The sequence below is a fragment of the Ambystoma mexicanum genome, chromosome 5p (assembly GCF_040938575.1).
Source record: "Ambystoma mexicanum isolate Mex_15411 chromosome 5p, UKY_AmexF1_1, whole genome shotgun sequence".
Taxonomy (NCBI): domain Eukaryota; kingdom Metazoa; phylum Chordata; class Amphibia; order Caudata; family Ambystomatidae; genus Ambystoma; species Ambystoma mexicanum.
This window is the reverse complement of record NC_090930.1, coordinates 229,443,489-229,470,080: the sequence shown is the minus strand read 5'-3', so window position 1 is coordinate 229,470,080 and position 26,592 is coordinate 229,443,489.

Below are 26,592 nucleotides of genomic sequence, written 5' to 3'. Positions count from 1 at the left end.
TTCATTATTCTTTAGCTACAGCATGTTCATGTATCCCAGATCTTGTAAACTCATCTCTTTTTCGATCATTCCAGAGTAAGGCCAATAGTGTTGTCTTGGCAAATAGTGCCTTTCTTGTCTGTAGTATGGCGCTGGAGGGGTCAGTTGCCAAGACTTATACACTTCTCTCATTTCTGCCGTGTAGAGGCAGGGGAGGGGCCAATGCCATGGATGACACATTCATATGTCTCTCGACACAAGCATTATAAAATTTAAGTTCTGCGAATTGCTGTGGGTTGTTGCACTTTATACAATATACAATATTTGTAGTCAGTGTTGAGGGAGTTGTATTGTCCTGCACTTTATACAATATATGTAGTCAGTGTTGAGGGAGTTGTATTGTCCTGAAAATGATACATCTAATGTGTATGATAACCTTAACCATCCTTGTCACTTTCCTTTATTGTACTTCAAGTCATCTGAATAGCATTTTTGACTGTCTACCTCAGGCCGATGGAAAAACAATTCATCACATCTAAACTCTCTGCTGTCCTCAATTTACCAGATTGCTACCACAAAGTACTATAGACTGTTTGGTAATAGAGAGGCTGTGTTAGTTTATGAAGACATTGTGAGGTTAGGCCAATATTTTCAGTTATGTAAAGGTTCTTTTAGGCTCTGCGCATAGCTGCAGCAACCTATGGTGACAAGATATAGCATATATCAGATGTTAAGGCCTAGTACACAATGAACATAATAGCATGCAGGCCCTGATGCGGAGCAGCAGCTCTGTTAGTTCAGTACCAAAACAAATCCCTTTTCCATTCCCCAGGAGAGAAGCCAAGGTCAGTGGCACTGTGGTACACAGATAAATGCTAATTGCATCCAGCTGCAGGGCCTGAACATTGTGGGAAACAAATGTTTACTGTGAGGGGAGCAGGAAGGGATGCAGCCTTTGAAGGACAAAGTCATGAGAATAGCGCATGGGGTATTTTGATGTGAAAGGCCCAAGCAGAGATGTAGAGCACTACTGCCCTCACCCAAGAGCCATGTGAGAAACCTGAAGGTGTCTCACCTGCTAGTCAGCAGTGATCTGTCATCCGTGTGGACAGGACACAGCCATCGCTTTTGGATCCAGTTCCTGGGGGTGGACCAGGGAGGGAGGATCACCTGGATGAGGGGTCCACGTGGAGTGAAAATGGGACACTAGAGCGTGAGACACAGTATCCCCTTCCCAATAACACCTTTTCCCCATCCTACCAGGTAGGATTCCTAGGAATTCAAACCCTCCCCCCTTTTCCAACACACACTCTTTCTGACGGGCAGTTCACTGTGAGCAACAACAGACGAACACCAGAGCTGTATACCTGACATGTCCAAACAGAATGGACAGGCAAGTTCAGGCAATTACTGATTATTACACACACACCTGACTTCATCACACTTCCCCATGGTTCCATGTGTTAATATCCCCACACAAATATCACCTTACACGAATAGTGCCATCTTTTTGTGGCAATATTAAGCCATGGAACCTGCAGGGGTCACCCCTGCAACCCTCATCATTTTTTTCATGGAGCGGGGAATACCCCTGCAACCGCCGGTCCTAATAACCCCATAAATGATCCCCACTAATAATATTGTTTATGGCCTTACACCACGACCATATATATGGCAATATTATTGGTGGGGATAATATTACCCGATACCTTCCCCACACAGTTAAAAGTCAGAGCATGAAAGCACACTATGAGTGAGGCAAACCATAAGAGGAAACAGCAGTTCCAAGCTGGCAAGTTCAAGGAAGAAAGGGGCGAGACCGCTGAAGACCATTATTTTCATAAGGCTTGGAAAGTAAGAAACCGAATACCAGGATCTAAGGCTGATCAAACCTGCACAGTGTGGCGAGGTACCTGGGGTTCTCCCACATAGATAACAAAGGCGGGGAGGAATGATTGCTGCTGTGGTACTGTCCTTGGCTCCAATAACAGAGCGGCCTCAGAAAATGCAGCACAGCCAGTGAGTTGGAGAGACTGATACCAAACCAGCTTGTGTTTTGAACCAAGGTTTCACGCAGCAATATTGGACAAAGAGAACAGTGTGTGAGGCATTTGTAAAGAGCGATGCAGATATGAATGAAAACCAAAAGGAGTAATTTAATGTTATAATTGAACTTTGGTTGTTAAAAAAAGATACCATACCCAGAGTGGTCCAGCGCCACATGGGTGTTCATTCAAAGGTCTCTGTTAGGTATGCAAAATATGCTGAGTGTAAGAAAAGGAATATTGAGATAGAATGTAGTCATGCAATGAGTCAGGCTAAATCCTGTGCACATTTGAAAGTCTTTGATAGTTTAAAGCACATTACATATGGTACAAGCCCAGCTGAAGGAGATTTACAGAGTGAAGGAAAAGGATCTGAGCCCGGCTGAGTGGGATCCAGGGTGAACCATGAGTCAGCCGAGAAATAATTTTCAGAACTTTTGTTTTGGAATGATCTAAGACTGTCTGGGGGGGTGGGATTCCAATGTTGAACTTTGGTTTTGGAAGGGATCTGAGCCCGTCAGGGGCATCGAAGGTGAACACCCAAATTGAATACTGGAAAAGGAAAATAATGCTTTCATTGTTGTTTATCTGTACTAGGCCCTCTGAATTAAGAGACTTGCAAGAAGTAAAGAGATTTTAACACAGAAGGTCTGGATCTATGAAAATGGAACTGTAGCCTTGTGCCGCATAAGCCAGAGTGTGTGGTTTGCTTGAGTGATCTGCCTTGTCCCGTGCTTACAACATGCTTAAAACATGGGGAAGGGAGGCCAACGGCCCAAACATCGTGACTTATCATTTTGTGAACACTTTTTTCTTTTGCCTCAACATCACCCAACTAAATTAATAGTAAGTATTGGAAATATTTTCGTTTTAGTATAGGCCTTAGGCCCTTTTATGTTGACAACACTCCACTAGGACTGCATTATTATTATTTGGTCATAGCTTGCTCACATTTGTAGATTTAGGTTTAGATAGGCATTCATCCCACCCTTATGAAGGTTCAATAAACACCCTTGAACTGTGGTCATTTGTGGCTGTCTTACTGTTGATAACATGCCTTCCTTACATGTGGTGTCAGAGTGGGATGTGACTCAATTGAAACAAATAGGGGAACCCTACAATTCCAGAAGCGTAGTCATAGAGCATCCAACCCCTATGATATATGTAGCAGTAGAGAGGCTACTATCCCTCCTGGCAAAAGAGGAACGATTCCCACAGACTTAGTTTGTTGATAGTTTTGATACCGCCACCTGGGTGTTATATAAGATTAGCCCCAAAATCTGGCCTGGCCTGGCATGGACGTTTGGTATAGATGTTCTAGTCGGTGTCCTCGATCCTGAATTCGGGGGAGACATAAAGGTTCTCTTACAGAACGCAGGCGAGATCCCATTTGAAAAACATTGTTGAGTCAAAAATGCTCAAGGGATCCTTGAAAATGCTCTATTTCCCCATTTTAGAGAAAGTAAACCAGAAGAAACAGAGAGAGGTACCTTAGACTTTTGGGAAGCTGATGAACCATCGAACACTGAAGAGAAAAATTGAGACAAGCCTACAATCTATTCCGACTTTGACTTCATCCAGCAAAATGACCAAGCCCTCGCTGAGGTTTTTTGCAAGCAATTCCCGAAGGAGAGGGAGCAGAGAAGGGAAGCCCTTTCTTCTTCTTAAAGCAAGGATTGCTAATACAAAAGAAATATTCACAGAAGACTCGAGTAAAACTCAGTTGGTGAACCCCAAATACCACCGAAAGATTGTGCTTGAGATTGTTCATTCCCATCTGACTTGAATTTAGGACAATCCAAAACACAGCCACACAACAGCAGGAAGTTCTACTGGCCAAGTATCCATGCTGATATAAAAACCTTTATTCAGACATGTGAAATATGTCAGAAAACCAGTACACACATTACATTGTCTGCCCCTCTGAATACTTTGACAGTCACAGACGTCCCTTTTTCAAGAATTAGGATGGACATCATTGGACCTCTAGAAACATCTAGATTGGGCAACAAATATGCCCTTTTAATTGTCAACTACGTGACCAGATACCGCGAGTCATTGCCTATGTGGTACAACACCCACTAAGCGAATTCTAGAATACCACCTACCGTATTTTTCCAGGGTTGGTGTTCCTAAGGAAATCCTAACAGACCAAGGTTAACATTTTATGAGCACGATCATGGGGGAAGTCAAGGAACTACTCCATATTACCACCTTACGAACTTCAGTGTACCATCTCCAAACAGATGGTTTGGTAGAGAGAATCAATAAAATGCTTAATATGATCCTAAGAAAGTTGGTAGATAAGGACGGGAAGGACTGGGGCTGTATGATCCCCGGGCACTGTTCACAGTGAGAAGAACCACTCAGGCCTCTACTGGATTCTCTCCTTTTGAGCTAATATACGGTAGGGAACCCAGAGATATCCCGGACATGCTCTAGGAAAGCTGGGAAGAACGAGAATCAGCACATTTTTTCACCCTTTTGCAGATGGCTACCAGACTGTGAGAACATATGAGATTTGTTCGGAATCTAGTCTGTGCTCATATGCAAAAGGCCCACAGACTTGCAAGAAGTAAAGAGATTTGAACACAGAAGCTCTGGAACTGTAAAAATGGAACTGTATCCTTGTGCCGCATAAGCCAGAGTGTGTGGTTTGCTCAAGTGAACCACCTTGTCCCGTGCTGAAAACATGGGGCAGGGAGGTCAACAGCCCAAACATCCTGACTTATAATTTTGGGAACACTTCTTTCTTTTGCATGAACATCACCCCACATTTTTTGTAAATTTAATAGTACGGATTGGCAATCATTTTTTTTTTATAGTGTAGGCCCTTTTATGCTGAGACGACTCCACCAGGACTGCATTATCATTATTTGATGGTCGTAGCTTGGAACCATTTGTAGTTTTAGGTTTAGATAGGCATTTATAACCCACCCTTGTGAAGGTTCAATAAACACCCTTGAACTGTGGTCTTACTGTTGATACCATGCCTTCCTTAAAGCCGTCATCCCATTTCAATTGCAAGCAAATGAATAAGAAAAAGTAAATAAAGCCCTGAAATTCAGACTCAAGGGCGGTGCCTCATTCATATCATTACTGGACACATGGGGTTTGAAGGAGATAAGGAGGAAGCCATGTATGCAACATTCTGTGATTGGGGATAGTAGGAGCAGAGGCAATGCCAATACATTTAATACAAGGTCAGAGGTGCAACTTGTGTGTGCTGCGGCGTCTGGTATAATGAGAAAGCCTGATGTCTTATCAAAGCAGAGTTGGCTTCATCAGTTTTCTATTGAATATGCCTGGATTGTAGGAGTGCACATCACGTCACAGTCACAATGGGCCTCATTAGGACCCAGGCGGTAAGGGGTTTACGCCGGCAAAAAACCATGGCGCACCTTACCGCCTGAGTACGAGTTCCCATAGCGCCATGGTGATTTTAACGCCTGCTTTTAGCAGGCGTTAAAATCCATGGAGCTAAGGGACCTTGTTGTTAATTACGCCACCGTAATTTACGGTGGCGTAATTAACGCCTTCCCCACTCCCATTATGCCCTATGGGGCCAGAAATGGGGAAGGGTAAATGGGGATTGGGGACTTACCGCCCCGCCAACCTCGGAATGGGGCGGTAAGTCCGTCAACCCCCATGGCGGAGTTGGCAGCTTTGCGCCATGGACCATGGTGCAAATAGCGCCATGGTCCTCCGCCAAGGTCGTAATGAGGGCCAATGTATTAATTTGTCTTTATGATCAAACAATGAATCCAATACCTGGATTATATAGTGATGATTTACAGGGTAAATTATTGTGTGCTGAAAATGGGGGCGCAAGCATGAAAATCGCAGTGCACACGTGCGCAAGCCACGCAAGCACCCGTTTGGTGATTCATGGAAGGCGCTGCACGTGGCTTACCTGTGACCTGCACCCAATCTGTGTGTGGTGCACACATCATTGCGACATCCTGAAGGCTGTGCGCGTGACGACCAGTGAAGGCGCACACCGCCCAGTGCACACACCGATAAAGGGGGCAGGCCATGCGCAATGGGGAACAACATGTGGGCGTTAAGGGGGAAGTATCACTGCCAAATCCTCGCAACGTCCACAAGTGCGCTAACAACACGTATTCATGGAATTGAACAGGGGAAACCCATGCACCACAAAAGACGCACTAAGCCAGAAACACGTACGCCAGGCGAAAGCTGGCGTAAGCGCCCCAGCACAGCATAAAAGTGTGTGCAAACAACAAACAAGCTGATACCGCTAAAATGAATGTACCGTTCCTCGCAGCAGTGGTCACCGCAGGAGGAGGAGGATAGCCAGGCACCTCATTTTTTACCCAGGACCAGCCTTTTTGGGATGCCTTATGACCAGGCCTATGTCAGGTACAGGTTTCCACACCATATCATCCTAGGCCTGGTCGCTGAGTGGGAGGATGACCTCACATCACCCACCCTGTGCTCCCAAGCAGTGAGCCCCTTGGAAAAGGTGCTCAATGTACTGAATTTCTTGGCCACTGGGTCTTTTCAACAGACAAGTGCCATAGTTGTGTGTGTCTCACAGCCCACGCAGTCACGCTGCCTAAACCAGGTGTTGGCAATCATGACTGCACACCCCTCAGTCCGCAGGCACATATGCATGCCCAGAACACCCCCAGAAAGGCAGGCCATGGTCCAGGACTTTTACGGGGTGGCAAACTTCCCCAAAGTGCTTGGTGCCATTGATTGCACCCATGTGGCTCTACGTCCACCTAGGGCCACCGAGCACATCCATCTCAACCCCAAGCACTGCCATTCCATTAACGTGCAGGTGGCATGCGATGCCAAGGGAATAATCACCTCTGTCTATGCAAACTATCCAGGGGCCACCCATAATAGTTTAATATTCAGAATGTCACCCCAAAACCCGGACCTGGAAGATGGGAGGCATGGCGACACATGGCTCATTGGTGAGTACAAATGCATGTGCACATGCATGCATGTCACACACAGAGAAATGGCAAAACCCAACTAATCACAACCATTATCACCTCTGCAGGGGACAGTGCCTACCTTCTGAGCACCTGCATGATGATGCCAATATGGAACCCCACCACACCACCCGAGGTAATATACAACGCAGCCCAAATTGCAACCCGGGGCATAGTGGAGCGCACATTCAGAGTGCTCAAGTCATATTTCCGCTCCCTTGACCACCCTGGTGTCCATCTGCTATATGCGCCCCCAGTAGTGTGCAGGATCTTTTTGGCAGCATGTGTCCTGGATAATGTTGCAACCCGGTGTGGTGTGTCTGTGCACATGGTGTTGCCCCCACATTCCCAACCCCATGCATGGCCACTGCGCATGGGAGGGGAAGGGCATGTGGTGAGGCAGCCCATACCCAGCTTATGGCTACATTTTTCACCTAAAATCCCACCCTTACGGAGTGCACACAGGCCTGGCACATACCAGGGGACAATCATTGATGAGAAAGGCACAGTCAACTGTCACAACCCTACCGCCCTGAGATTGTTTCCCTGAAAGTGCTACATTGTGTGCAGCCCTAGCTACATAAAAAAAAAACAATGCAGTGTCAGCAAAAGGCACACATTCATGCTGCATAAAGGACTACCCCCTTGCAAAACAGCACACCCAAATACTGGTATGTCACCCAACCCCTCCCAAACCAAATGTCAGCTGACCGACACACCATGGCATGGCATGCATGGCATGCAATGTGAAAACAACCAAATAAATGCACAACACATGAAACAGTGGTCACAAAGTGCACCGTCACAAATGGAAACAGGCCACAGGTAATTCCCTCTCACATATGGAAAAGAAACTGAACACATGAACATATTCTTACCTGCATGACACATCATGAATACAGGACCCAACAGTGGCAACATCTGACAGTGACCAATCACAATAGCCCAAGTGTCACAATCTGAAAAAGGCACCACATCGACCCCTCCCTCCTTCAGTGTGTTGCAGGTAGGTAATTGTGGCAGAATACTTCATACAGCATGAACTGCATCTGCAATGGAGACAGGCAAGGTGACACATGAAGAAGCAACATATGCATAATGAGCAATATTGAATACAATATACAAATCAACCATCCAGTGTAGAAACCATCATTAATCCCCACTAGGGGTGTATACACAGTTTGGACTACAGACTGGCCACACAACTGATGGAAGCCCAATGTCTCTGTGTAAGTTACTGTCACACGGTGCCACCCTTGCAAGCCCATGGAAAGGGGAAGCAGGAGTGCCATATGTGTCTGGACCCCAAGCCTCAAACACAAACACAACACAAGCATGTATGGGCCCAGCTGGAACACACAGTAGATGCCTATGGGTGGCACACAAAGCAACACACTGTAGCATGAATGCACAATAGATAAAAAAGAATAAAAATAAAAATAAAAAACAAATATAAAAAATGACCATGGGCGACAAGGGGGTGGACCACCCTGGAGGGATGAGGTGCAGGGTGCACCCCAACACCCACATGTGTGGATGTTGAGTACAAAAAATTCCCTCCAGAGGCTCATGGCCTGCACGACTACCCGATAGTGGGAGAACTGCTGTCGCTTTCATCACCCGCTGGTGCTACAAGAGAAGGTGTGCGTGGTACATGAGGCAGACCATGCAAAGCCCTGGCATGCTCCTTCATGGCAGCAAGCATGTGGGTTTGAAAGGTTTGGTTCTGCAGGATGATGGTCCGGAGGTCCCCATGCAGCACCTCACATGTAGCACAGAGTTCTGCCTGCAAGGCCTCACGTGATGCACAGATCTCCTCACAGGTTGCCTGGAGCTCAGCTGAGATGTTGCATGTTGCTCCAGTTGCTGTTCTGACAATCTACTCCGGGACACCTAAAGTGCACCCAGAGTAACTCTGAGCTGTTATCTTCCCTCAGGGCATCCCTGTGGGCCTGTGCCTCTGCAGATATGGCTGTGTGCAGAACCCACAGTGCACCCCGTCGGTCCCATGTTGACAACATGTCCTGCCTTTGTGAGCAGCACGTGGACTGCGTTGCCTGCTGCTAGAGCTCCACCTGCCTTTTGGGGAGAGATTGGAAGTGGCCACCCTATCCACGGCCTGAGCCATCATCTCACATGATGCCCCCTGTTGTTGTGCAATTGCATACATGGAGTTCTCCCACACAGTATTGCCTGGTAGCACACGGCCACCGCGTTTCCGGACACACCTGTCGGGCCCAAGGTGATGTGCACCTCGCTGTGATGGTGCTACCTGAGGCTGCAGGACTGCATTCCTCCTTTGATCTGCTGCCCCAGGAACAGGAGCAAATAGTGTGAAGTGTGACCCTGCATCTGTAACAGCCACAGGCAGACATTCCAACACTGAATGGCCCATTGAGGGGTCTACCCCCAGTGCAGGTGCATTGGACAGAACAGCATCCCTGCCAGAAACACTCACCTGCGATGGGATATTTGTGTCAATGTCTGATTCAGCACGTGAGCCATAGAGATCCTCGGAGGTGTATCCAGAGACACCCGTGGACAGGATGGTCTGTAGGAGCAATGGAGTCTCATGCAACACCACCCCCTCGTCCTCCACTGGTGCTTGGTTGGGGCTCTGAGTACTCCTGCCCCTGCGCCATCTCCTCCTCCTCCACACCATTTAGTGCCTCATCACCTGCACAAAATGAAAAGAGAAGTCATGAACACACACACGAACAGCATAGCCCACACACATAGGCATCACAATGTTCACATCCAATTCATTAATCAGGCATGTCACACATGACACAAACTCAGCCGTGCATGCAGAAGCAATAAATTGAAAAGGGAACCAGAAAGCAGACACTGATTACTCCAAAATGGAAAAGCAACACATGTGCTGCATGGTTCATAGCACCTGCATCACGCATAAGCCTGTGAGTGACATGTACCATCCACAAACATGACACATGGCAGCACGCAGATGGAACGTAGCATAGCCATGGCAGAACTGACAAGGACACCCAGATGGGAGTTAATCACTATTGTCCCACATCCATGTAAAACGCATTACAACAAACAGAGCATGCAAAAGAGTGGAACAAAACAGACATGCGTCACACGCTGCAACAACGCCTGTGTGTTCAAATACTGTGATGGGAGGCACATGGATACATCAATGGTAGTTCTCTTTGACATGACACAAGTCAATTGTCATGTTGAAGGTTGAAACAGGGCTCAGAAGTGAGCGCAGGTGCAGTACATGTGTAGGTGCTCAGCAGTCAATCAGCCTGATTCATGGAATTATTTGTGTGAAAAACGTAGATTTGCACGCCTTTCTGCCCGAAAATCCCTGTCTGAAGAATGGTGTGTTTCAGGCAGAAAGGTGCGCAAATCTGCGTATTTCATGCAAATGATTCCATGAATCAGGCAGAATAAAGAGAAAAAATGTAATAACAATGTTGTGGCATGATGGCAGTTTAAGGGCAAGTTCAGTCATCATGTGCAAAGTGTTTGCAGTGGTTAGTAGGAATACAGTGACCACCAAATCCAAGGGCGGGGGATATCTGGTAGGTTCTACATGGGTCACATATGGCAGTTATGACTACACAGCCTGACCTGGCACTCTATCACAACACATCACCCAAGCAACATACACATGGTCTGGACACACACGCATAGACACTCACCGGACATTGTCTCAAGATCTGGGAGGTCTCCCACGCCCTGGATCTGATCTTTTGTGATGAACCCTCCAGCGATTGCCTCATGTTCTGTGAGTTCATCCTCCTCTGGTGGTGAACAACTGCCAGAAACCAGAGTAGAGGCGTAGTTAGAAGCCGGCTTGTTTTTTGCTCAGCGTTTGAGGCCATTCCAACGCTTTGAGAAATCATCATCTGTGCGCTTCACAAGTCCCAAGGAATTAATGTGGTCCGCGATGCACTGCGGGTGGGCCCTACACTGAGCAGGCGTAGTCTTGCACCCTGCCGTCACCAGCATGTCGCGGCCATGTTCTGACACATAGCCCACAAGTGTGTCCAGTTCCACATTATTAACACTCGCTTCCTTGATGTACCGGAGAGCCGAGCTGTGTCTGGGGTCCCAGCCTGTTCTGCAAGAGCACGCTTCTTTCTCTTGAGCGGTGGTGCAAACCCTGAGTGGCTTACGCCACTCCGGTCTGTAGGGGCTGAAGCGCAGGTGGACTGGCCACAGGAAGCAGGCAATGGCACGATGACCAAAGGTCTCACTGCAGGCATTGGCTGCATGGTGCTGTTGCCAGGACCAAGCAACACAACTGCCTTGGTGTGAGGGGCGGGGACCAACACTGTCCTGGCTGGGTGATTCACAGCCGGTGTGGTGTCAGCTGTAGCTGCCCCTGCAGCCTCTACAACCTAGCTGCTCGGGACAGCAGATGACATTGCTGCCCCAAATCCAGGTGGCCTGGTGACAGCAACTTTCACCGCCACACGTGGCTTGGACTTCGTGACACAGAAGTCAGCCTGTGAGTCATCCCGTGCATGTTCCGTGACCAATCCGGGCCAGGCTAGCAGGGATTGAGCTGGGATGGTGTCAGCTGCATCTCCCTGACCCACTGGAGAGGGGTATAGGTGTCCCTTAATGGTCCTGGACACACTGCCCTCTTGGCCACTCTAGTCATCCTGGCCATGTCCCCTACCGTGGACACCTCTTAGAGGTTGGCCACCTTTGCCTCTTGCCTCCACTTGGTCACCTCCCAACTATGGCATTGATGTACTTGTGCAAATGGGAGGTGTAGAAAACAATTGTCCTGGGAAATTGGTGTGAAGGGGTGCAGGGTACTAGATGGAATAGGTATCCCTGTGCTCCTGCAAGGCTGTATGTGACCCCTGGGGAAAAATGACAGGTCACGCAATGCTCAGGCACCCCAAAAACAAAAACAAATGTGCACACGACTCCTCAGTTGCCCACGTGCGTGGAATTAATGACCCACAGTACGCTGTGGCACCCAGAAACACAAAAAATGCATACGCGTGGAACACGCAGGCTACAATGAATTCTGAATGGGTGCGCGACACACGTGGGCAACCACAGTGTCAAGGACATGCGCGACTCACCGTCTGCCTGGAAAATGTACAGAAAAAACAATGTTGGCAACACCCCTGCCAAAACAAGAAGTGAGCTCTGCCGCAGTAAACAAAGAGTACGCACTTCAACCGTTGTGAAGTAATCACGTGTCAACCCGCAAGAAGTACAAGAATCACACGCTTGCTCTCCACAAAAAGCATGTACAGGAAAATGGCGCCCTACACGGACCTTTAACCCCTGTACATAGCAACGTCTACGAGCGCCATGTCACTTACACGCTTGGGGCCTTTCCTCGAATTACACGCACATGTGCTGATTTTTCACATGCTGAGTCACTCTGCATCAAGCTGGCCACACGCCAACACATGGAAGACCATGCTACTGCGCAGAAGGCCATTTACCTGCCCCCCGAAGCCCCAAGCAGCCTCCTACAAGCCATCTGCTGCTGCCAGACTGCCTGCTGCCAACATGCCCTGCAATTAGGCGCCTGCACATCAGCCATCACCAGGGGTCCAGTTGCTGTGAGCACCCCTGCTGGAACATAAGACTCCCGACTGGTGTTCTATCGCTCTACAGCCCATGCCCAGGACCCCGTTGCCCACCCACACCTGCCTGTGCCCACCCACACCTGCCTCAGGGATTTCCATGTCCGACACAACACCATCTGGCACCAGTGGCAAACCCCCGGCAGAGGGCTGCCAGCTTCAGTGCAAATGAAGTTGGCATCCTGGTGGAGCAAGTCCTGGGGCATTATGATGCCCTCTTCACACCAGGTCCTCGAGAGGCAGACCCGTCCAGAGTTGAGCGGTAAGTGTCAATGCGTTCTCAATCGACACAGTGCATGATGAGGTGTGGCAGGAGTATGCAGCTTGGACATATGTCTGACATGGCCCATGTATGGATGTGTATGTGCAGGGACATGACTGTGTCGCATGCAAGTCCAGTCATGTGTGCCTCACATCAATGGTTTATGTGTACTGATGCATGATGCACAACTGAATGTGAAGATGCACACATGTTTGCATGCCTGTGTGTAGACTCAGCCATGCTTGGGGTGTGACACATGGATGCTCGTCCCACCTTCATGATTGTGCACGGTGTACATGTGCGTGTGTCTGTTTGGTGTGTGCGCCATAGATGCATGTGACATGGACATGTAGGTACCCGATTGGCATATGTGACATAGTGGACGATGATTGCACTGTGACAGGAGGTAGAGATGGCCAGATGCATGTCTGTCTGGTGGCATGTGTGCATGTGAATGGCATGCTCCATGATGCTTGTGATGTCATGCCACCCTTAGGATGTTCATGCAGTTTCATGTGAATGGATGCAGATGCCTGTTGCACATTCACTGCTTGTTTGTGCATGTGTGTGGGTTCAATTGGCCTGAGTGATGGGGAGTGTGATGCCATCTGTGATATTTGACACTGCCACTCATGTGCTCTAGTCATGTGTCTAGCAGGCCATTGTACGGTGACCTGATGCCTGTGTTATGACTCTCCCTGTCTGCAGCATTGACTGATGAAGAAGGCGGGGATGGCGCTGTGGAGCCCAGCAGTAGGGATGCCACTGCCTGTCGGAGACGCAAGGCCCTGTCCCACTCCCAGGTAATAATATCTTCTGGGAGTGAGGGGACTGGTATTGCGTCCATGGCCACAGCTGTCGAGGGGAGGTCCAAGAGGCCAAGGCTGGATATGGACACCTTGGCAGATGAAGTTGGCAGGTGAGCCCCCACAGGGGCATACTACAGAAGACGGTACAGAGTCATCCAGGTTGGTGGGGGGTGTGGTTGAGGAGGAGGCCGTATCACACCCACACATGGGGCCTGGAGGGGGTGGCTCCACTGGTGCAAGTGGTGCAGTCCAGGGGCAGGGACTGTGGAGGTGCCTGTGTGTAATCCTGTTCCTGATCCTGAAACTCCTTGTGCACCCCTCTGAATATGCGTGCACCCCACTCGTGCCGACCAAATTGCGTTTAAAACTCCTCACGTATCCCTCAGAATACATGTACCCCACTCGCGCCAGTCAAATCACATGTAAAACTCCTTGCGCACCCCTCAGAATACGCATACCCCGCTCGCACCAGCCAAATCGCGTGTAAAACTCCTTGCGCACCCCTTGGAATAGGCATACCCTGCTCAAACCAGCCAAATCGTGTGTAGAAATTCCTTGCGCACCCCTCGGAATATGCGTACCCGTATTCCGAGGGGTGCGCAAGGAGTTTTACCTGCAATTTGGCTGGCGCGAGCGGGTTACGCAAGCGTTTTTAGAGCAATGTCATTGTTGGGGAGCTATATGCTGATCCACTGGCCTTTGCACCATATTGTGGATTTGTGCAGCTGTTTTTGGCACAAGGGGTGGTGTTAGTGTTGTAACTGGTGCTGTGGAATTTAGCACACGCGGCAGGAGCACATTGGTTCATGCTCCCTCTCCGTGTTACTACGCGTGCACTACTTCTGCGTGAGAATCTATGAATTACCCCCTTAGTGTGACAAGTGTCTATGGGAATGGATTTAGGGACTGTAGGGGGCATTAGCTTGTTATATAGGTGGTAGCCAATGACGGTGGTGGGAAGTGATGAGCTTTTTTGTCAGTTCAGTTCTACAGGAGTGTCTGAGACCTTTTTGCATGTAATAAACATTGTTTCCCAGTGCAAAGAGGTGCAGTGATTATTTGGCTTTTTGGAATATTTGTATCGTTCAGTTTTTGGATTACTATTCTCTTTACAAATTAGTGACCTTGACGTGATCCCAGACTCTCTGTGAAGTTGGGGTATCCCAGCCAGGCATCCTTCGGTGCAGCATCCATCCTCAGTGACCAGTTCCCTTTTCACGATCTGAAGAGGTTCACGGGCACCATGTTGCCAGGAAGCCTGCCAGATTGTTGATGGGACCCCACATAGGAGGAAATCAGGAGAACGCATAGATGTAACTGCACCTTTGCGGAAGAAAACAACAAGAGGAGAGTGTGCATGGAGTGCGTTGAGTGTGAGTGTGTGGATTGTAATAGACTACAAGGCAATATATAGTGGACATATAAAGATATATACATGTATATTAAGGTGGCCAGAGGGATCAAGGTGATGTCACGATAATATAGAGTGAAAGAAAGAGAAGAGAGAGGAAACTGTATCTCTGCCATTCCGGAGGCAGTGCTGCAAATAAAATAGATATGGGGTCCAGTATATGGAGAACCCAGAGAATCCAGTTGGCAAAAGGGAATGTGAGGGGTAAATTTCCTCATCCCAAGGCAAGGGGACAGAGAAAGTGATAAACCATTGTGTGAATAGGTGTGATGTTTTATGTAGAACCATTATCAGGTGGGCCTGGGATCCCTTAGCCGGGGGGTGTAAGGATAAGGAGATACATTCCCTCATCTCAAAGAGGAGACTGAGGAAAGTTCTAAACCATTGTGTATATAATTGAGTTTTATTGATTTGTTGTTTAAGGTGTTTTTTGAATTGTTATAGTGTAGAGTGATGGTTGTGAAGAGAGGTGTTGTATAATAAGTGTGTGTTGTGTGGGGCAAAGAGAACGGCGAGTGCATACAGTGTTTAATCGGTGGGGTATATTGGAACTGCTGGAGCGGTATTCAGGAAATAAAAGATTGTTATTTTGAGTGCAGGATTAGACCTAGCTATGAATTCCCTTACCCCACTCTAATACATGCATACTGTGCTCCCTCTGTACCAGCAGAAAATTATGAGGCATACTAGGGAGCGGGTCACTGAAATGAGGGGAGGGATGTATAAAACTAGACCTGAAGAAGGAACACATAATACAGACATTTAGTGCCATATATACACTTATTTAGCTGCAAAATATAAGGGAAGAAGGTAAAAAATAGGAAAAGTATTCTTGAGTTTTGGAGAAGGGTTTTGTATTTGGAAGATGTTCTTGAGGCCCCTAAAAGGGGAGACATTGTAATACAAGCACCATGTGTCAACCCTCACCTTGTGTAACCCCCACAACCTGTGATTCACCTACAACCCCCACAGCCCTGCCATACCCACAGGGGTGTGCTTCCATCCAAGCAGCAGCAGGTTAAACTAATCCTGAGTATGTGCCCAATGCAGTCCTGTAATAGAGAGCCCTCACAACCTATGAAAGCATTTTGCAGCCCCCAGCAGCGAATGCCCCTCGCGACCCATTAGTTATGGAGACAGAGCACAGGGCCCAGAGAGATTTAAAAACAGTGTTGCAAAAGAAAGAGTCAGACCTTGCGCAAGTAAAGTTAGAACCGAAGAAGGGCGAAGAGCACCAATAGGCCCTGATGAACAATAGAACTGCAATAAGGGATATACATTTTGAAACAAAGGATGATGGCCGCAACAATGAGAGGTGTCAAGATGGACGACCTTGGGCAGATAGTTTAGACTATGAATCAATCAGATAAGATGCTGATGGAGGAGTCGCAGAGGAGGAGAGATGGGGAACAGATGAGGAACAGGGAAATGAGTTGCTTCCCAGGGTGACACCGAGAGTAGAGAGTTTGTGGGGTACACAATTAAGAGGATGGCCTGGCCGCATTGCACTGGTGAAGGGAAGTGAATAGGGAGAAATGTACTAGCTAAGCAGGTAGGAACACAATTTCCATTGTTACATATAGTTCTGGAAGGGCACAGTGCATGCCCTGGCAACACATGGATGGAAACAATTTGATGAAGGGACTGCCATTGCTCGCAGCAGGAGAAGGCAAGTGGATATATACAACTGGAAAACAGACAGCAGTCATTACACTAGTGGTAGGAGATGTGAAAAGCTTGCTCACCGCATTATTAGGATACCAAGCAAATGATATTTGGAAAAAAAGAAGGTTACCCAGGGGTATGAATGGACAATGACAATCATAATGGGGTGCATTTTAACGATTGTTAGGATACAGTGTGGGCTGCCTTAAGAGCAGCATACCTTGACACACCATACATGCTTTCAATTATGGCACATACTAAGAAGTAAGACGAAAACCTGTCACAATACATACTCCAGATTCAGGAGATATGGAGTGCTCAGACAAGTGAACAACGGGATATCAATATAGCAATATTCAATCATATTTGAAAAAAGGGACTTCCAAAAGAGGTGCAGAAAGATTTGATCAAGGTAGGGGGATCGAGGCTAAGGTATGGGCAGAGATTCAGGCACTTATAGTACATCATTGCAGACAAAGGCAGGAGAAAGAGAAGGACATGGTGGATAATGCGCAGAAGGCTGAAGCAGAGTTAGTACAGAATAAATGAGTGATGTTGAGCATATAAGGATCAGTGATTACAGGCCCACCAGTAGGGCAGGTAGAACTGAGAGTGGTACTTGAGTAGATAGAAGGGTATCAAGCCTATCCAGATACAGAGATTATCAGGTTACCAAAGAGGGAGAGGGGGATTTCAAGGAGGACAAGGAGGTAGAGGAGGAGCATTTGGAGGGATGGGGCTGAGATTTACCAGACCAGGACCATGTTGGTCATGTGGGAGAATGGGCCATTTCACGCGTAAGTGCAGAAGCAGGCAATTGTATGCAGGAGCAGGCAATTGTATGTGTATGATCCTTGTGAATATCCAAGCGGGCCGTGACCCTGCTCGATATCAACAGCAGTGTAGAATGATGCCTCCAAGTTCCCCGTATGATACAGGGCCCACAACGGTGCCTCAGCAGGGACAACAGCCCCAGTATCAGGCACTAATACCACAACAGATGCAACCCACAGTGCAAAGTAGCACATATGTGGAGCAACAGGCACAACAATCAGCACTTCAGTTGTGGGACAAAAATGCTTTACCACACAGCACAATGACACAATATACGGGGGCGACTTTGGGTTGAAGAATGCACCTGCCACTTTTCAGAGGCTTGTGAATCATGTGTTAAACGGGTTGGATGAATTCTGTCTTGCATATCTGGATGATATAGCAGTTTGCAGCACCACCTGGGAAGACCATGTGAAACACCCGGAATTGTGCTACAGGCTCTTCAGAAAGCACACATGACCATAAAGGCTAGTAAATGCCATATTGGACAAGGCTCGTGGTTTACCTTGGACATGTAGTAGGCGGAGGGAGGATACAGCCTCTTCCCAGTAAAGTACAAGCAGTACAAGACTGGCCTACCCCCACTACACAGACCCAAGTGAGAGCCTTCTTAGGACTCACTGGGTATTACCGCAACTTCATGGCAGACTATGGTACCATAGCTGCCCCTCTACTGCTCTCACTACTCCGAAGAAACCCAAGAAGGTAACTTGGACCGACGAGTGTGAGAAGGCATTCAAAGGATTAAAAGACTCCTTGTGCCAGGCCCCTGTTCTCAGGGCCCCTGATTACTAAAGACCTTTTATTGTGCAGACAGATGCCTCTGACACTGGGATAGGAGCTGTACTATCGCAAGTAGATGAGAAGGGTAAGGAACACCCTATTGGTTTCATTAGTCGCCAGTTTAAGGACAGAGAGCTCAGATGGTCCACAATAGAGAAAGAATCTTTCTCTGTTGTGTGGGCCCTATGGAAGCATATGCACCCACTTCACTGTGCAAACTGACCATAAGCCCTTAAAGTGGCTAATAAACTTGAAGAAAAAGAATCCAAAGTTGCTTAGGTGGTCCATAAGTCTGTAAGGCTTTGACTTCACTATTGAGCATAGGCCAGGTGTCCAACATAGCAATGCTGATGGGTTGTCCAGAATGTTTATCCGACCTGAACAAGAATCTCATCCAGGGGTGGATTAGTTCCCCCTGTCCTTAGTCTGGGAGGGGCGAGTGTTAGGAAAGATTTCATAATTGTAGGTAATTTTCCTTCCATGTGGCAACCCCCAAACTTTTTGTTGTTGTTTTACACCCTGATCTAGACTTTGCCAGAGAAGCACAGCCTTCCGCCACAATCCTCTGGGCTTTCGCTCCATTCTTACGGGGAAACTGACATGCCCTTAAGACAGTCAGTACCGGGAGACTCGTTTCCCTTATTCCTTTCCTCATGTTGCAGCTTTTGAGCAACATGAAACAAGAGTGCACCGTAAATTACATTACCACGCTCTTGGGTCTCTAGTCATTCCAATGGCCATAGAAACTCTCGCTGGACTTATCATGAAATGTGCAAGTGTGTCACGGACGGGACTGGTGACAGCTATCATTTCTTTGTGTTTTGAACCCCTTTTTGCCATGTTAACCGTGCTTCCCGCGTTTGCCCCAAATGGGTGGCCTGGCCTCCAAAATGGCCATGCCACGAGGTTCTTTGTCCTGTCTGCTGACCATCTTGCCCCTTCACCTTTCCCCTTCAAGTGCATGAAACTTTCCTCAACTACGAAGGCTTGTCCTTCCCTAAACATTCGTCAAACTTTTTGCCCAGCCAAATCCTTTGAAAATCTGTGGCAAAGACTTTACCGATACATTCCAGACCTGTGCTATCCTATACAAGAGATTCTGAACCATTGACTTTGGCCCGGGCCTATTCAGAAGAATTGCTGGTTGTATTTAACTGAAACCCTTTGCCCTGACAAAGAATGTATTATTCTGTCTATTCTTATAACCTTGTCTTTTCCCTTCCTTCTTAAGTATCTGAAGTGCCGTTTTGCTCACACATCATTTTTGAGCTAAACATTTTCAATTACTAACCGGTTGGATTTGTGGGGTATATTATTGTGTAATATTGAGCTGCTTGTGCTAGTGTAAGGTTTTAAACATGATTGAGTAAATACATGTGTATTCTTTTACTAAGAAACCTTGAGTAAGTGTTTACTTGAATAACTGTATTGGTTGGTATGAACTAGAGATGAAAAAGTTGTCTGTTGAAACTGGTTCTCTCCCAGAGTCTTCTATGCCTTCCAGTCCTAGGTGCCTTGCATGCCCAAAGATGCAGTAAGTATGTATGAGGTTAATATTTTGGATTGGTTGGCTGCTTTTGAAAATAACAATGGAATTCAAGACATTACAAGGAATCAGTTGATTCCTTGGCTTTTTTATAGGCTACCCCCTGTTGCAACTAATGTGATAATGGAGCTGGGGGATATAGACAGAAAGGAGTATGAAACTGTGAAGCTAGCTTTGATAGCTATATTTGGGAAGACCCCTTCTCAATATCTTAAGAGGTTTAGAATCCTCAAAAAGCATGACGGTACCCCTTGGGCTACTCGGGTTACTGAATGTTTGGAAAACTGAGATGGTTGGGTTAAGGGTTAGAGAGTGAACACTTATGAAGGTATGAGGAATTTGTTTATGTTGGAGTCTATTTATGATGCCTGCTCTCCTCAGCTGAAACAACACTTGGCTGACTCTAAGGAAATTGATCCAAAGAGGTTAGCAAGGGCTGCTGACTTGTGGGTTGCCAACAGGGCTACTCACATGGATTCTGGTGTAACTTAGAAGAAGGATGAGTGGAAACAGCATAAAAAGAACAACAAGGAGAATTCTAATACCTCCAATCCAAAAGAGGGCCCCAAACATAACAAGGGTAAGCCACAGGGAAAACCAAATCAGGCTAGTGTACCTTCTGGGGACAAACCAGAAGGATGTCAGAACAAACCCCCATTCATAAAGGCATTTGGTAAATGTTATGCTTGTGGATCAACTGACCATTTGAAAGGGGATCCCAGATGTAAGGGTAAACCTTCAGGGATCCACACTTTCTCCTTAGCCTTCTCCCCAGTGGATGAAGTACCAATGACAAGTGGAAACTTTCACGTACTGGCTGAGGAAACCATGAACGTCTCCACCAGTGTCGCTTTAGTGTACCTGGGTCTGTGGGAACAACATCATTTAGATGTTTACAACTCTATTCCAGACAATACTAAAGAGTATTACAAAGACAGTGTTCTTGTCAATGGTCAGGAGACCCCTGCCATTCGAGACATAGGGCCAGCATAACTGTAGTTGATGAATCATTTTTCAAGGTTGTGGATGCTGCTAAGGCACCCACAATCTTAACTAAGCTTGCTAAAGGCCCTGTTCAATGCTTCCACAGTTATCAGCTCTCATCCTGTGTAATGATATGATTGTCAAAGTACATGTAAGTGTGCAGAGTGAAGTACCTGGGAGAGTCCTGTTGGGGAATGACTTAACAAGTCTTGGGGCCTCATTACGAGTCAGGCGTTAAGGGTTTTGCGGGATGGTGATTTTCATGCCTGCTTTTTGCAGGCGTTAAAAACCATGCCGCAAAGGGACCTTGGTGCTAAGTACGGTGCCGCAATTTGCGGCACCGTACTTAGCGCCTTCCCCATTCCCATTATGCCCTATGGGGCAAAAATGGGAATGGGGAAGGGCCATGGCAGAAGGGGGAATTACCACTCCGCCAACCTCGGAATGGGGTGGTAATTCCCCATTCCGCCATGGCGGAGTCGGAAAGTTACCGGCATGGACCATGGTGCTACTAGCACCATCGTCCATCCGCCAGGATCGTAATGAGGCCCTTGGAGTTGTATCAGGTACCCCCAGGCCTCCCAGCAAAAGGAAACTGGAGCAGACTAGGAAGGCCAGGCAGAGTACCTTAAGGGGCTCTTCAGAGGAGATTATAGAGGAAACTATAACTCCCAGTCCACAGGACTTACTGACTGCAATTTCTAGGAAGAAGGGGGAAAAGGGGCAACCTAAAACCTCCAGGAAGAAACCAGCCAGTACTCCTGTGCTACCAAAAAGGACATCCCCGAGAGGACTGTCCAAGATCACACCTGTGATCTCTCCACCAGCTGAGGCTGAGTGTATGGAACAACCTTGTCAGAGCTGAGGAGTCAGAGCTAGAAGAGGACCTTGCTCCTGTTGGAGATCTGGATCCTGCAGACCATCCTGAGCTGCAGTCTTTACTGGCAGAAGGTGGACCCTGTAGGGCAGACTTCAGCAGAGATCAAAGAGAGTGTCCTACTCTTGAAGGTCGTCGCCAACAGGCAGCTTCCCAGCTGGATGGGCAAGAGTCAGGGAACCGACTGAGTCTATCCCAGGGGACTACAGAAGACTTGTAGTGCCTCTTGAAAGCAGACACCAGTACCTACAATTATCCCATGAGATACTTTTGGCTGGTCACTTAAGTTTTAAGAAGACCAAGCAAAGGCTCTCTTTATATTTCTATTGGCCTAAATTGGGTTCTGATGTAGATAAGTTCTGTAGGAGCTGTTACACTTGCCAAACCTCTGGTAAGAGTGGAGCCAAGAATGTGGCACCCTTGATGCCTCTCCCAATGGCGGGAGTTCCTTTTGAGAGGGTAGGAATCAACATTGTTGGTCCCTTAGACCCTCCCACATCTTCAGGGAACAGGTTTATCTTGGTTGTAGTAGACCATGCTAATAGGTATCCTGAAGCTATACCTATGAGGACTGTTACAGCTCAGGCTGTTGCTAAGGCCCTACTTGGTAGTTTTCACCAGGGTAGGTTTTCCTAAGGAAGCTACATCTGACAGGGGATCCAATTTTATTTCCCACTACATGCAGGCAATGTGAAAGAACTGTGGAGTAATTTACAAGTTCTCAACTGCCTACCATCCTCAGACAAGTGGATTGCGAGAGAGGTTCAACCATACAATGAACAGCACGATAGGTGCTTTAGAAGAAGCCCTTAGAAGAAATTGGGACCTTCTACTGCCATGCCTTCCATTTGCATATGGAGAAGTCCCCCAGGATGGAGTTGGATTTAGTCCCTTTGAACTTCTTTATTGCCATCCAGTTAGAGGCCCTTCGGCTCTAATTAAGGAGGGGTTACAGAGTGTTCCTTCCCTCATGCCAGTGAGAGTCACTGAATATGTGATAGGTCTCCAAAGGAGAATGTCACACATGATGGCAGAAGCATCTGATAACTTAAAACCAGGCCAGGCTCTGGTCAAAACATTGGCATGACCAGAAGGCCAACATGGTTGAGTTTACTCAAGACCAGCAAGTTTAAGTTATGGTACCTACAAGGCAGAGGGCCTTACAGGACAAGTGGATAGGACCCTTCAAGGTTGTGGGTAAACTTGGAGAGGTCAACTACCTGGTCGATTTACCCAATCCTAAGGAGTCTCCCAGAGTCTTTCACACCAATCGTTTAAAGGCTTATGTCTCAAGACCAGAAGTGGGAGCTTTGCTTCTAGCTTCAGCCCAAAAGGAGGAGGAGAGTGAACCTCTACCTGACTTACTCAGAGGCCAGCCTTTAGATGAGGAAGTAGAAGGTGTTAATCTCTCTTCTAACTTGACACCTGAACAGCAGGAGTGTAAGTTTCTGTTAAATCAGTTTGCCTCCCTGTTTTCACTATCACCAGGCTTGACCCCTTGGGGCCAGCATGATATTCAAACTGGTGACTTTTTACATGTCAAAAGAAGAGGTTACAGGACGTCAGATCATGTAAGATCCCACATAAAGGAGTAGGTCAACAAGATGTTTGATCTCGGGGTAATAGAGCCCTCTACCAGTCCATGGTCTAGTCCAGTTGTTCTAGTACCAAAGGCGGGATCCAAGGAGTTGAGATTCTGTGTGGACCATAGAGCTCTTAATGCAGTCACCAAGACTGATACCCACCCTTTACCAAGGACAGATGACCTGGCGGATAAACTTGGTCAGCGCCAGGTACCTCAGTACCTTTGACCTCGCTTCAGGCTGCTGGCAAATAGCATGGAGAGACCATGCCAATAAGAAAACTGCATTCTCCACCCCAGCAGGCCTCTACCAGTTTAAGGTAATGCGTTTTGGACTAAAGAATGCACCTGCGACATTCCAAAGGATGGTTAATCAAGTTTCTGAACGGGATGGAGGACTTCTGCATGGCATACTTGGAGGACATTGCAGTGTTCAGCCCTACTTGGAAAGAACTTGTTGACCACTTGGGATATGTTTTGCAGGCTCTTGAGCAGGCCCATCCGACCATAAAGGCTAGTAAATGTCCAATTAGTCAGAGTAAAGTGGTCTACTTTGGACATGAGGAAGGAGGAGGTAAAATCAGGCCATTGCCTAGCAAAGTACAAGCGTACAAACCTGGGCCACCCCTATTACTCAAACCCAAGTGAGAGCCTTCCTAGGCCTCACTGGTTACTATAGGAACTTCATGGAGAACTATGGGACCAGAGCTTCTCCCTTGAATGTGGTCTCCTCTCCCAAATTCCCTAAAAAGGTAAGGTGGAATGAGGAGTGCGCTCAAGCATTTGAAGGCCTAAAGAAAGCCCTTTGTCAATCTCCAGTCTTAAGAGCTCCTGACTATAACCAAACCTTCATTGTGCAGACAGATGCTTCAAATACAGGTATAGGTGCAGCCCTTAGTCAACTGGATGAGAAAGGTTGGGAGCACCACATTTGCTTCATCAGCTGGAAGCTGAAGGAACCAGAAACAAGGTGGGCAACCATTGAGCGTGAATGCTTTGCTATTGTGTGGTCTCTGAAGAAGTTTAGAGCATACTTGTATGGATCTACCTTTGTGATTTAGACTGACCACCAACCCTTGATGCAAATGAAAGGGGAAAATCCAAAACTATTGAGATGGTCAATCAGCCTGCAAGGGTTTGATTTTACCATTGAACAAAGGTCAGGGTGCCACCACCAAAATGTTGATGGTCTCTCCAGGAAGTTTGACTGGAGTAAGGAGATTCATCCAGGAGTGGATTAAATCATCCTGTCCCTTAGTCTGGGGGGGACGAGAATTCTCCAAATGTGCTAATTTCCCTTACCTTTTGATACCCCCAGCAACTTTGCTGGATTTCTAGGATTTGATTTTTTACCTGGGAAGATTGTGAGCCTTTTTTTCCCACTCTTCCATGTATTTTGCGTGTGTTTTGCTTGTGTGTTCTTTGGTAATGGAGTTTTTAAAGCAAACTCCATGGTATCATCTTTTTCTGTGTGTCAGTTGTGGATTTATTAGTGACTATGTAGTGTCAAGTGGAATGGGTTTCGATAAGGTGTGGTCTAGGGACTTCAATGGGAGTATTAGATAGTTCATACAACCAATCACATACCTGGATTTATTAGTGGCTATGTAGTGTCAAGTGGAATGGGTTTAGATAAGGTGTGGTCTATGGACTTCAGGGGAGTATTAGAATGTTTATGTTTAATATTTATGTTTAATTCTTATAAAGTGCTGCAGCCCACAGGCATCAGGGCGCACATAGAACATGAAAATGAAAGACCACTCACAGCAATGACAAACAGATGAGCAAGGGGCATCAAAGGCCCACCCTCTGATGATTTCGGGCCCAGGACCCTTCCCCGCCAGTAACACACACCTGCACTGCCTGCATGGCAACCCCTGCACTTGGGACTGTCCTGTGTCCCTACAGTCCCACCTGCAGCACTTGACACCTGATTCCTACACTTACCTTTGCACTTGCCACCTGCTGGCCGTTACTTACTGCACTGTACCTTCCCCCTCCCCTGCACTTTTCCCTTCCCCCATCCCATGCACTTGAGCGATCTGAATGACAGCTGGCCTAGTAGGATCGTTGTCTGTCCTCCTCCCTTTGTTCCCACGTCCTTGCCTCATTGCACCTTGAAACACTTGTGTATAGGCGTGTTATAATATCATATCATATCATATCATATCATAACTGGATGGTGTATCTAACTGGTCAGAAGGCATAGCCAATAATCAGTGACAATTCTAATTCTAATGTTCTGTAGGTGGTAGACAATGAGGGTGGTGGGATAACATTGGAACCTATGTATTCAGATTTTGTGGTTTGCTACTATGTAACCTATAACTTCTTGGGAAGTGATGTGGTCTGTGTCAGTTCAGTTCTACTGGACCGTCTGAAAACGTTTTGCATGGAATAAACATTGTTTTCCCTTGCAAAGAGGTGCAGTGATTATTTGGACTTTTGGAAAATTGAATGGCTCAGCTTTTGGGATACTATTTGCATTATACTATATACTCCCTTCCTGCACCCCCCTTAGCCTGCCATGTTAATCTCATGCCCTGCCACTCAGCAGGGACAATGTGCGCGCCCTGCAAGCAAGACGACACAAAGCAATGCAGGTTCGATCCCCGCGTCCGCGCTTAGAAACCTCTAGGTGTTTAAGCACTTTATAAATACGTAACTAAGACAAGTAACTAAAACCCAACAAATTCCTGTAACAGCGCCTCGATGCCTGCAGGCTGTGTGAGCGCTTTAAAAATGTAAATTAAATAAATAAATAAATCCTTTCCCTCCTTTCTCACCAAATGTGTAGCCATTAAGACAAGAATTTCTGAAGCCTGAGGACAGTGGAAGTGAGCCACAATCTTAGCTCAAGACCACTCCATGGTGCACCACAGCGAACAGTGATGGCATAATTCATAATCGTGTGATCCTAGACAGGCCTATTATTTGCCACTCTCAAAGAAAGACAGCCAGACAACCCAGGTAAGCCTCAGACCAGGGGCTAATTAAAAACCTTTTTATACTCCCATGTTTCGAGAGTGCATATATATATATCAATATTTTCAGTTGTGCATTGCATACCTCTAGGCCTTTCATAGTTCTTTATTACATTCCCCCCTTTTGAATCATTACATTCTTTTTAGTGTCCCATTCCTTTCCCAATGCCTGCATGTTTTTGCAGACGTATTTATGTTGTTATGCCTTCCAAGCCTTTAGACTGCCCATGTCTTTGGTGCCTTCCATGTGTTTACTGCATTCATTGACCTTTA